Consider the following 12,476-nt stretch of genomic DNA (forward strand, 5'->3'; position numbering starts at 1 on the left):
GGCCTTTGACTGCGTGATTAGAGGATGGTACTGTAGTATCACTGTAGCAAATCATTAATTAATTACCGTTATTAGATTCATCTCAAAAAGTTATATCCGTCCCTGAAAAAGTTTTGCAAATAGATTATATTTAGTACTCCATGTGAAAATTCGTCTTTTTGTGAAATTTTGATGTGACCCAAAACCAAACACTCCCCATGCTGCGCTTGTGAATCCGTGCACTTAATGAATGCTGCTTCATCCTTCGTTGCTTCGTCATATATGATACGCATGGAGTGACGTAGCACATACAAACGTGAAATCATCTTTAAACTGCCCTGTAAATTGGTGTCCATGAGCAAAATTAGACATACTATCGATGTCAGGTGACGCATCCTGACGTCCAACAAATGAGTGACATGTATTTGTTGGGTTTGCGTCTTAGTTTCAGCAAATTCATGCAGCGCCAAAGGCAAAGACAAAGGTTTGGCTGCCGGCGCGGGTCACCATTATGTTCGTTTCAGATTGTTCTTTAAAAAAACGAGTAGGAAAGATGTGGCACGTATTTAATTTTTCTTCCATCAAGCAATGATATTATTTATTTTCTTTTTAAAAATAATACACATTTTTTTCTTCTATAAAACAATGATGTCAATTAATATTCTTCCAAAATCATCAAGCAATAATGCCATTTATTTTTCTTCTAAAAATAACACATCTTTCTTTTCCTTCCGTAAACAATGATGACAATTATTTTATTTCTAAAAGAAAAAATATCGTGAATTATGGGTAAACACATGTGCAAAGAAAAGTATGTGTATAATAAAGAAAAGTAATACGTTAATACACGTTTTTATTTTCCTTTCATAAACAATGATGTCAATTATTATCCTTCCAGAAGAGAAAATGACGTGAATTATGTGCCAATTTATGTGTAAAGGAAAATATATGTGTGCTAAAGGAAATTTCATAAAATATAAATTTCACGAACTGAAAGTCAGCAATGTGATGATTTGATTCATCTTTATCACGATTGGCAAGTACTCCGATGACCATAATGAAGTTATTGCGGAGTTCAACATCATTGAGTTTGTCACCTATTGTTTGGTCAAAATCCGTTACAATGCGTAGGAATCTAATACGACTTTAAAAAAAAATCTCTATCTCTACTAAAAAAGGCTAAGGGTGACGTTTTTTCGTCTACACATCTGGTGGATCCTTTGGTCACCCCTTGGTTAAGCCTCGGACGGCTGCGGATCACCTGATCAACTAGCGTCCCCGTCCGATCTACCCTACCGCACGTCGCGCTCCCGCATGCACACAATCTCCTCCGTGCCCCTCCTCCCACCCTCCCCCGTGCGGCCGCCGCCATCCTCGCCAAGGTGACGGGAATTTCCATCCTCTTCGTCCGTCCTGTATGTCGCCTCGCGGCCCCGTCCCCGGCATCGCCGCCGATCCACTCCGTCCCCGGCCCCTGTCCTCGACGTCTCCGGTCCGCTCCGTCCCCGGCGTTGGCGTCGCCGGTCCGCTCCGTCGCAGCTGCACCGGTCCGCGATCGGAGGGGCCCATCCCCGGCTTCAGCTTCGCTGCCGATCCGCTCCGTCCCCGGCATCGGCGTCGCTGCTGCTCTGTCTCGGCAACTCCGTCGCCGCTGCCCCGATCCGCGACGGGAGGGTCCCCCGTCCCCGGCATCGCCGCCGATCCGCTCCGTCTCCGTGAGCCGCCCATCCGTGCGGAGCGTCACCCACCCTCCATCCAATCGAACCCCCCCCCCCCCCCCCCCCCCCCGCGGCCACATCGACGCCTGGCGCCGTCCCATCGTCGGCAGCCCCGCTGCTTGGTGCCGCACGGAGCGTCTGCTAGCCCGCCACCCGCCATCCCGTCGTGCAGAGCAAGCGCCGTTTGCACGGCGCCATCCCATCGCGCAGAACCGGTGTCCTCCCTTCGCGAGCTGCCGCGCGGAGTGATGGCTGGCCCGTCGTCTTGCTTCATCCACGACATTCTCCAACCCCATGTACCAGGTCCGTTGCTGACACCTGATCCTGTCATCCTGATGCCCCAGGAGAAAAATAGAATCGGTCCAGGGAGAAAAATAGAATCTATATATAGGCAATGCTCCATCTTCTGTAATTTGTGATGAATCTCCAGGTTTCTATAAGTCTTTTTTTTTCGCAGATAGGTTTTTTCCTCTCTTCTCCTAATCTTGATGTTTCCTCTACCATTCCTAATCGACAATAACACAAAATAATTTAATTAAGATTTTTTATGCAAAAATAGGAGCATTGGCTAAACAACTCTGTGGTTCATAGTTCATTATTCCTATTGATCCATGTCAAATGGTTATTGTTGTCCTTTGAAGAAGTACTTATCCTTAAAGTACTCTGACTAATGTAGCAGTCTTGCAAATATGTCAAATTAAGTTGGTAAACTGTCCCTCCAGTTCAATTGTGCTACCTGTGACATTGTTGTTTATTTCTACTTTATTATACGCCTAAGTCAATCATATATTAGTCCTACATTCACTACATTGGCAACACTCGATCACTACACGAGCTACAGATTTATCTAAATGATATATTGCGCAGATGGTTTTTGGGCCATCAGGTTGCTGTCTTGTTTGGCGTACGAGAGCTTTGTTCTCAGCATGAAAATTTATTCTCCCTGCTGTGCATTTCTTGATTTCTTGTATATTATTAAGTTAATAGTATGTTTTTCTTTCTTCGTTGAAGAGATACCCGGACCTTTGCTTCGCAGGTTGATCAGGATAGCAGCGATGGCAGGGCATTTGCATGACATGAAAATGATGGCACCCTTTGGATGTGGAGTGGTTCTTTTTAGGTGGACTGAATGATCTTCCTGACCGCGACATGGATAATAAGGTGATTTTGCTTCTTCTTCTTCTTCTTTTTCTAAGTGCAGATGATGTCTTGTATTTTTCTTTTTTGAAATAAAATGCCTTGTACTTTTCACTGAAATAAGCATAGAATTAAGTCAATGAATTTCTTCTGGATATTGGATGCCTTTGTCTGATGACATAGTTCTCCATTGGTTGAACACAACAAAAGCAGGTCTCTTGCACCTTACTCCTTTACATGGAGTGGGATTTCTTGAGTTGATGGGAACCGTACTCAGTCAGTCAATTTATAACTATCCATGCTGTCTGTATCTTGATTATCTGATAAACTCACCATCCCTGAGGCTATGGCCCGGATGGTCCTATAACTGCACCATTAATAACCATTGTACATACTGATTAATGGTGCTACATGCACAACAGTTTCATTTTCTTTATTAATAACCAGGAAATTGTATGTCATCATGCATGTTATTTCCTTGCCAATACAGAAAAGAATATGTAGAAGCATAATATGTGTATGTTAATGCTTGCATTATAAACACAGCTTATTACAATAATATTGTGTCATATTTTTTGTTGGTGCAGTGTTGCAATAGCCTAATATGTCTATTAGTTGTTTCTGCCGTGAATTCAATTTAAGTTGCAGCTGATCTTTGTATCAAAGTTCACAGGATATCTATATCTGAGTTCAGTCTACAACAAAGTATGTACAGCTCGCAATATCATAGCTTAACTATTTAAGTTCTGTAGGTACAATTATCCATGACTTGTGAAGTTATTTCCGACAGCATTAACCAACTGCGATGCTTTCTGCTAGCGTGACTTGTGTGCTGTGTTCAGTTTCAAAGAACTGGTTCACGTATGCACATTGTTCAGAGATGATGTATGCGAAATACTTCTCTTCACATGCACTACCAGAAAATGGGAAATTCCTGACGGCTAAAAACCGTCAGGAAAAACTGGAATACCGTCAGGAATATGATCCCTGACGGCTCACCGTCAGGAACTTGCCGACAGGAGCCCGTTGTCAGAAAAGGTGCACTAGGAAAGTAATCCTGTCGGTAGTTCCTGACGGTCTCCTTGGGGGTGCCTTACAGACTAATTCCTGACGGTAAAACCGTCAGGAAAGTAGCTAAAAAGAGCAAAAAAAATAATATACACACATCCAGAACTGCATACAAGATTTCTCAGTTCACATTGCCTACAATTTGTACATACTGATCACATTGCCATCCATCAAGTTATTTCCATAAAAATGACTACTACAGTACATATACATCTTTGCAGATCTAAGAGAACTTATAATATATCATAGTGCTTAAAATTCTATATACAACTCATTGTATCTCTGACTCCCAGCTAGTTTTATGAACTTGTAAATAGCTCAAATAATTCTTAACTCAAACAATAGGTAACTGAAGTTAACCTTGAAGTTCAACTGCTGTGATATAAAGGATGACAGTTTGTGCTAACTCCATCCTATTGTATTTTTGTACCTAATGAAGAACCAAATTAACTCAATCAGATTGCAGCCATGTACGTTCAAGTTTTCAAAACTGAAAAGAACTAGTAATTATGAAATTAACTTGGATACATGACCGGCAGCTAGTTTTAAAAAACTGTAGACAGCTCAATATAACGCTAAGTCGAGTATATATAGTGAAGGTCTTCACCTTGATAATTGAATAACAGACAGAAGTCATGGAACTCTGCATATCATAGGCTGAGGCAAATGCAGCACTCCTACATTGACCAAGAGCAACAAAATGATTAGTAGTAGAAGATAGGATTTGACAATAATGTGCAGACATTACAATAGCAGAATGTAAGATAATGAAAAAGAGATAATGTTCAGACTTTAGTATCAATCCTAATATGACTAATATACTGTAATAGGGTGGAAAAGATAATGGTCTTTGTAGTTATACATGAAAAGAGTGTAAGATCTCATGATAGCTATAAGGTGATGCAGCTCCAAAAAAGAATGATATATACTACAATGCCTTAAGAATGTTAAAGCAGAAAGGAGCATTGCAGCACCTGTGAATGAGAGTGTGTTAGAAGATAGTGTGTATGTAATCTAAAATGCGAGTGTATTAGAAACTGGCCTTTAGAAGATAGTGAAATACAATATATGCATACACATGCCACGGTATATACCTTTCAATCCATTTTGTCTGTATATTGTTTTGACACAATCCATAATCCCTTTGTAAACCTGTTCAGAGGGCTAACATTCTCTGAAACTGATATTCACTGCAACTTTTACTTGCAGAGGACAAGTAATTAGAAAGGTACTGACAATCAAAGGAAACAGGTCATATATCCATGAAAGTATATATTCTATCAATCTACATGTCAGCACATCTTTGTTAACTTGTAACTTTTCCCTAACTGAGATTGCAGAAAGATGTCAGCACATATTTGTGACAAAAAAAAAGCAATAGTGTAGTCTCTAGAGCATACTGAATAGAAGAAAAATAAATTCTTGGATTGTGCTCCCTTCCACCAATCTACATGGTTTAAATAGCTGATATTGTGACATCTAATTTTGTAAGACTTTACAAGCTAGAATGCCTTGTAGTGTCACTTAAGATATGCTCACAGCCCCCCACATTTCAATTTTCAGTTGAACCAATGCTTTACAGCATGTGGAACCATACTCAGGATCAATGTTTTACAGAACAAACTAACCATACATTAGTGCAAGAGAAAGAAAAAGCTAGCTCATGAATCAAGATCTACACAAGAACTAGGATATAACAGAGGCACTCAACTTCCAGATTCCAGCAAAGTACAATAGTGATGCTTCATATATATAGATGACTAGCAAATAAATTTCATTCTGCCAACCTGCAAGTACACTCGAGCTAGTTGCCTCCAAATGTCTGGTACTTCAAATTCATTAAAACAAAAATCATCATGGCACCTATAGGTTGAAGCATGATTATTCTCCTGCAAGCTTGTGTACAGATTTATAATGAAATGAATAATTTTGGAACTAATAATCAAAACTCATCCTAGTTGAAAGCATCTTGGCAAGGGAAAACAAATTGGCAACTCTTGTGAAAAGAATGACTCCAATTGCAGTGGCAGGTAGTCCCATATAGTCTATCAAAGTGTAAAGTATAGAATCTAAGATGTAGTTGGTGAGATTAACTGAAAAATCACAGATGAAATTAAAATTCCAACTAATGATGCAAAGAAGGAAGTGCACGGGGTGGAGAAGCACACATATCTGCACCACTGGCCTGAGCTCGGGGAGGAGAGCGCCGGCCCGAGGTCGGGGATGAGCATCACTGGCGCCGAGGTCGGGGAGGAGCAGCGTCGGCCTGAGGTCATGGAGGAGGATGCGGCGGCGTCGGGGCAGATCCACCCAGTACCGAGGTCGGAGAAGGCGGCTCCGGCGTGGATCCGGCCGGCAAGCACGGCGCCGGTGCGGAGGTGGCGCCTAGGGTTAGGGTCGTGAGGATCTCGAGAGAGGCGGAGGCAGAGGAGCTCGAGTGAGGCGGCGTGGGCCTGGAGGCAGGCGGCGGCGGCGCGAAGGGGACCTCGTGGGCAGGGGGAGGCGGAGGCGGACGGAGGAGCATGAGCGGCGATGGCGGCAGCGGTGGCCTACGTTTCTAAGGAGCCGGGGGTGGAGCAGAGAGGATAAGATTTGAGAAGCAGGTTCCTTCGTGGCGATTTGGTGCGGGCTGCGGGCTGCGGGCTCTGCCGATCGGGCTCCTGATGGACGGCCTATACCGTCAGGACCCTTCGCGTTTCCGGTAGTGATGATGTTATCAATTGTTTTCTTAAATGGTTTGTAACTGGGACTTGCTTTCTTCTTTGACAAATTAGTGGTTATATTAAATCTGGTGTCTAATTCAGGATCTATAGATGACAAGTGGCCAATGAGGTGGAGGAGGTTTTCCTGTAAATAGGACGGATGTTCTCTTGTCTTTCACAAAAGGAGCTGCCTTAGGAGCACTCTAATATAGTAAGGAGGTTTCCTTTCTTTATTGATTTGTGAGTGCATATATTAGAATTGTGGAGGCCGATCTAGGTAGGGATGTAAATGGTACGGATATTTCCCGATCGTATTCGAATTCGATCCGGTCTGAAAGAGTTTTTATCCGTCCGTATCCGACTCCGAATATCCAATATCCATAACTGATCCGTATCCGAATGCTCAAAAGTTACATTTTTATGATGTCGATATCCATTACAATCTTTTCCGACAAAAACTAACACTACCCGTATCCGACTCTGTATTCGAACACAAATATGAAAACAAATACGATATCAGCAATATCCATCCGTATCCGATCCGTTTTCATCCCTAGATGTAGGTTAGTTTACCTGAGCTCTATTCAATAGTAATTTGTACTGTAATTTCTTAAAAGAGTTTGCTTAAATCCATCTTTCTCGAGCCCCGCGAGTTGATGACCCATGTTTGTGTTTCAAAGGTTGGGGATTCACTGTGGTTCTCTGGTTAACGAGAGGTCGAACCATCAGGTTGACCTTCTGGCAGTGGCTATGCGGATCATGATCAGAATGACCAGGTGGTAGTATGCCGTTGGTTGGGTACTATCCTCCTATATATTGTTCTGAAAATGATATCTTTTCAGGACAATGATTTGCGCTTCTTTGTTAAGGAAAAAACTATAGCTCAATTTCTATGTTTTATAAATATTTCTAGAGAATTTATTTTGTCCGTAGCAACGCACGGGCACTAATCTAGTACTACTTACATACATAATACCCAAATCAATAATAATTCATAGAAAAATTTAAAATTCAAACTTAGAAATCCATAAGATATATCTCCCTTGTGAAGAATGGATCAAACGAACACCTCGGGATCGCAGGGCCGATAGAAGCAACAACCACGATCAAGCCGACTCGTGAACCATGTGGCACCTCAAGGGCATCAACCATGTTCTACTACTACTACCAAGAATTTTTGGAGTTGAAAGGAATGCACCTGCACTATGTGTCGGGTACCATAATTAGGGGCACCCTAATCAGGGGACTAAAATCGCTCTAAAAACGCAAACACATGCTGGGCAACCGGGCCCACGAAGGCCTACAGCCTCCTTCTAATCTGGAAGAAAGGAAAGGACTCAAAGAAGCCCACGTACGCAGTGCGGCCTATCTGTGCCCCCCTCGGACCCGTGGGGTGATCTCCGCCTCGCTCGAGGGCTCCTCGCCGAAGCCCTCGACCGCGCCCCGCGCCTCTACCTCGCTCGACGGTAGCGAGTCCACCCTCGGGGAGGCGGATCGCCTCCGCCTAGCTCGAGGGTAGAGAGCCTGCCCTCGAGAAAGCAGAACGTCTCCGTCTCGCTCGAGGCCACCCCTCGACGGAAGGGACAAATGGCCCTTCCACTCACCCGCCCACCGTACAGAGGCATTAATGCCAACCACTCCTCCACAGCGCCCGGGTCAGACGGCGTCAGGCCGCCATTCCCCACCGTGACTGGGACCAGAGTCTCGTCCGCCAACTCCGGTCACTGCTCCGCCATTCCGGACCCTGTGACGACACTGTGGGAACCTGCGACGCAGTGCAAGACGTACTTGGCACTGCTCCAGCTACTATACTGCCAACTCCCAATACCTCCTTCGTACTTTCCCTTCTGCGGAGCCCTCAAACGGCATGGTCACGACCCTCAGAAGCGTCTCCGGCCTCGACCAGGACAAGACCCTAGCTTGTAGGACCCTCGGAACGCCACCACGCCACTCCTGGAGGATGGTACCCCCCACAGCAACGACCACACCGCCCGCTGGAGCCGCCAGGACGCCGGCGCGATCTCTGCAAGACCAAGGATGATGCCCAGGACGACTGCCACGCCCGGCGCCATACCCCACAGTATACTTCCCACAGTGCTCGACCACTGCACCCCCGCGATTCGGGAAGAAGACGACGACTTCCACGATCCCCTGTGCATGTACACCGTCCCTCCTTATGTCTATAAAAGGAGGAGGCGGGCTTTCCCTTAAGGTGGGTCGGCCCATTCGGTAGAACACAACACTTAGCACTACTCACAGAGCACATACGCTTTTCTTAGCCCCGATATTGGCACTCGCCTCAATCAACTCCCCCTCTAGCAGAGACTTGGGAGTTTCCCTCCCTCTCTCGCCTCGCTTGTACCCCCTACTACAGGCACTCCCGGTGCAAGACAGTACAGTGCTCTCGCACACCTCTTTGCTGGACATACGGCCCCATGGCCGGAACCAGGATAAACCCGTGTGTTACTGTGTTGCCTCTTGCATCAACATCTGGGACGAGGAACACGCAGCATCATCACTGGTTGGGTCCGGACCGCCGGGTCAGGACACCGATAGTTGGTGCGCCAGGTAGGGTTGGCTGCGTGACATTTCACTTTTGTTCCCATTTGATCTCCAGGGATGGCGAGCAGATCCAACCCATTCCCCATGGACGCCTCGGATCCGCTCCCAGCGGGATACGTGATTTGGTTCGGGAGTCTTGAGTTCAGAGCAACCGGCAACGGTTACCTCATGGAGCTCCTCTCGCCCAGACGCAACCCTGACACTCCGACTTCACCAACCTGGCGCAACAGGCGCTCGGGCCAGCACTCGCGACAAGCGCGCATGGAGCGGCGCCGGGCGGCACGCCTCAGCTCCCCCACGTGGGTTGAGGTTGCCATGTCGCAGCTCAGCGTTGCGGCCGACGGGGCCACCGCTTCATCATCACGTGCCTCGGCGTCATCTACGCCGGTACCATCATCGACTGCAGCCCCAGTGCCTCCCGGGGGGGGGGGGGGGGTGCGACTGCGCCGTCGCCCTTTCCCTTCGGGATGCGCAACGCTGCCACCTACGCCTCTTCGTCCAGCACCAACTTTGCCGAGTACGAGGATCTGCCGGGTCATCTCCTCCTGTCGATCCACAACCTCATCGCATCGTCTCCTGACGACTCCTACCCTGAGACGGCGAGCTCGATCGCCGACGACATCAGCTTCTTCATGGATAACTTCACGGCCGAGGAGGCCGAGGACTACTCCGGGGTCCGCGACCCCGACGCTTTCCGCTCGTTCCAGCTCGCGGCGGCTTACTACCTCACCTGCTCCGAGGACTCCAGCGAGGGGGATTACGATCCCACTCGGGAGTGCTTCATGGCCGAGCTCGCAGACAGGCAAAACGACAACGCTCCGGGCAATGATGGGAACGGCGGGGCAGACGCGCAGGCAAATCAACCAGTGGTGCCGGCCGCGACCCCTTCTTCTTCGTCAAGCTCGGCGGCGCAGCAGGCACAGCTGGCGCAGCTCAAGGAGCTTCAAGCCAAGCTCGACGAGCAGCGTCGGCAGACACAGGAGCTGCGCACCGCACTCGAGCAGCAGCGCACCGCGCGTGGCGCACATGCCCAGGCGGCGGCACGTGTTGCCCGGGAGCGGATCCTAGCCGATGACAACGTCGACAAACCTCCGGAACTAAAAACGGCTGGCGAAAAACTTGTTGCTGCGGCCTACCTACTCCAAGCAATGCCCGAGCCGTCAACGACTTCGGGTCGCAACCTGCGCCACGAGGCACAGGCTCTCATCGAGCAAGCTGCTGTGCAGCAGGCCGAGAGCTCTGCGTCTCGCATGCGCTCGATAGTTCCGAAGCAGCCCGGTGGGACTGCACGGCAGGACCACGAGGTTTCGGTGCACACTCCACCAGGAGGGAAGGGAAAGGCAGCCGCAGCGCACGGTGCGAAGGCACCCTCGGTGCATGACCGCATCGGAAAGACTATCGCAAGGGAGCGACTCCACGACATGCGCGGACATACCGGGGACGGCGACGCCTGCAACATCATCAATGGCAGGAAGTACACCCCTCGACGGGGTGGACGTTTTGACCACGAACATGACAGGGGCGAGTCACCGGAGCCTCCGGGCACCCGTGTGTTCAGCCGGGAGATTCGTACCGCTCCTTTTCCCCCATGCTTTCGACAGCCTACCACCCTCGTCAAGTACTCGGGCGAGACCGATAACGCAGTCTGGCTCAACGACTACCGCCTAGCATGCCAGCTGGGCGGTGCGACGGACGACGTGGTCATCATCCGCAACCTTCCCCTTCACCTTGCTGACGCCACAAGAACGTGGCTCGAGCAGTTGCCCGCGGACCAGATCCACAACTGGGCCGACTTAGTCCAGATCTTCGTGGGCAACTTCCAGGGCACGTACGTGCGCCCTGGGAACTCCTGGAACCTCAAAGGGTGCTAGCAGAAGCCCAATGATTCCCTGCGCGACTACGTGCGGCGCTTCTCCAAGCAATGCACCGAGCTCCCCAGCGTCACCCACGTCGAGGTCATCAACGCCTTCCTTGAGGGCATGACGTGCATGAACCTGGTGCACGAGCTTACGCGAAGCCGTCCCGCCAACACCAATGAGTTGTTCGACGCTGCCACCAACTACGCCGCCGGCGAGGAGACTGTTGGTGCCATTTTCGACGACAAGCCGAACAAGCGTAGAGAGTTCGGCGCCGAGACCTCAACAAAGGGGACTTGGTGCTGAGGCTTCAACAGGACAACAGGGGCCGCCACAAGCTCTCACCACCGTGGGAAGACCCATACATCATCGCCGAGGTGGCCAAGCCCGGCACGTACAAGCTGGCGAATGAAAACGGCGAAGTCCTCACCAATGCTTGGAACATACAGCAGCTATGCCGCTTCTATCCTTAGAGTTCCAAGCTGTTTGCACATCATTTGTATTCGCATTTACGATTTCTCGAAACAACAAAGGAGTATGCTTTACTTGTTTATTTTTTGGGAACTTTCCGGACCCTCGGGGGCTCGGAGGCGCACGAACACTGAGGTATGCCTGGCTTTACCCTCGGCAAAGCCAAGCCTCCTTCGGGGGCTACTACGGGGGGAACCCCCGAACGTCCCCAAAAAATCGCCAATGTTTTTTCGAAAAATTTCCGTATCTAAGTTTCTCGTATACTTGAAAAAAACGGACGCGAGGCATGAGCAACTACGGTACGGGGCCGGCCGAGCCGTGGGGCCGCCTACGCCTCCGGGATACGGCACCCCCTCACTACCTCACGCCTAAGTCGCTTATGAACGCGAAATTCCTTGCAGAAGTTTACCAAAGTCGTATACAAGAACACGAAAATAGAGTAAAGAAAACGAGGGCTCGAACGCACAAGGCCTCGATGGGCCACACTGTCGATTTACAACAACCAATTTCTTACATCCACAAGTACTATTATGATAAAGTACTAACTTATTACATGGGCTCTGAGGCCCAGACTACCTACAGGTTATCATCCCCCCTTGCGGGTCTTCTACAGCATCGAATTCGGCTATGGTTGGATGTCGGCTTCCAGCTTCGCCGCCAGGACGGTGGCGAACCCCTCGACGGTGGCGTCGGCATCGTCCACGATGGCTGACGCAGTGTCCGAGCTGGCATATTTGGGGACCACATACCCCGACGACACTCTCTGGAGGTCCATGATATAGTGCGTCGAGGCCACGGCGAGGGCTCGCAGGACACCAAGGCGGAAGGTGCTCTTGTCGTGCTCGGAGATCTGGCCACCTAGCACTCGCAGGCGGCTGATCACCGAGCTACCAGACACGGCGCCCTCCCCCTCGAGCTCTTGGCACACGCTCACAGCGGTCCGCTCCAGGTCAGTGTATTCAGCCTGCGCCGCCATGAGCGTG

General features: G+C 48.9%; 2 long non-coding RNA genes across 3 annotated transcripts; one reads left to right on the forward strand and one right to left on the reverse strand.

Annotated features, from left to right (window-relative positions):
• Positions 1 to 201: 201 nt before the first annotated feature.
• Positions 202 to 2,991, forward strand: LOC120665419. Its single transcript, XR_005671162.1, has 2 exons — positions 202 to 2,000; positions 2,734 to 2,991. It is a non-coding gene; the product is annotated as an uncharacterized LOC120665419 (long non-coding RNA).
• A 1,007-nt stretch (positions 2,992 to 3,998) lies between these two features.
• On the reverse strand, positions 3,999 to 6,118 carry LOC120665418. 2 transcript variants are annotated; one of them, XR_005671161.1, is made up of 3 exons: positions 5,690 to 6,118; positions 4,510 to 4,579; positions 3,999 to 4,332 (listed from the first exon to the last, which is right to left on the reverse strand). It is a non-coding gene; the product is annotated as an uncharacterized LOC120665418 (long non-coding RNA). The 2 variants fall into 2 exon arrangements; XR_005671160.1 differs by lacking the exon at positions 5,690 to 6,118 and having other exon boundaries at positions 4,510 to 4,888.
• Positions 6,119 to 12,476: the final 6,358 nt, after the last annotated feature.

Source organism: Panicum virgatum, chromosome 3N (assembly GCF_016808335.1).
Source record: "Panicum virgatum strain AP13 chromosome 3N, P.virgatum_v5, whole genome shotgun sequence".
NCBI lineage: Eukaryota > Viridiplantae > Streptophyta > Magnoliopsida > Poales > Poaceae > Panicum > Panicum virgatum.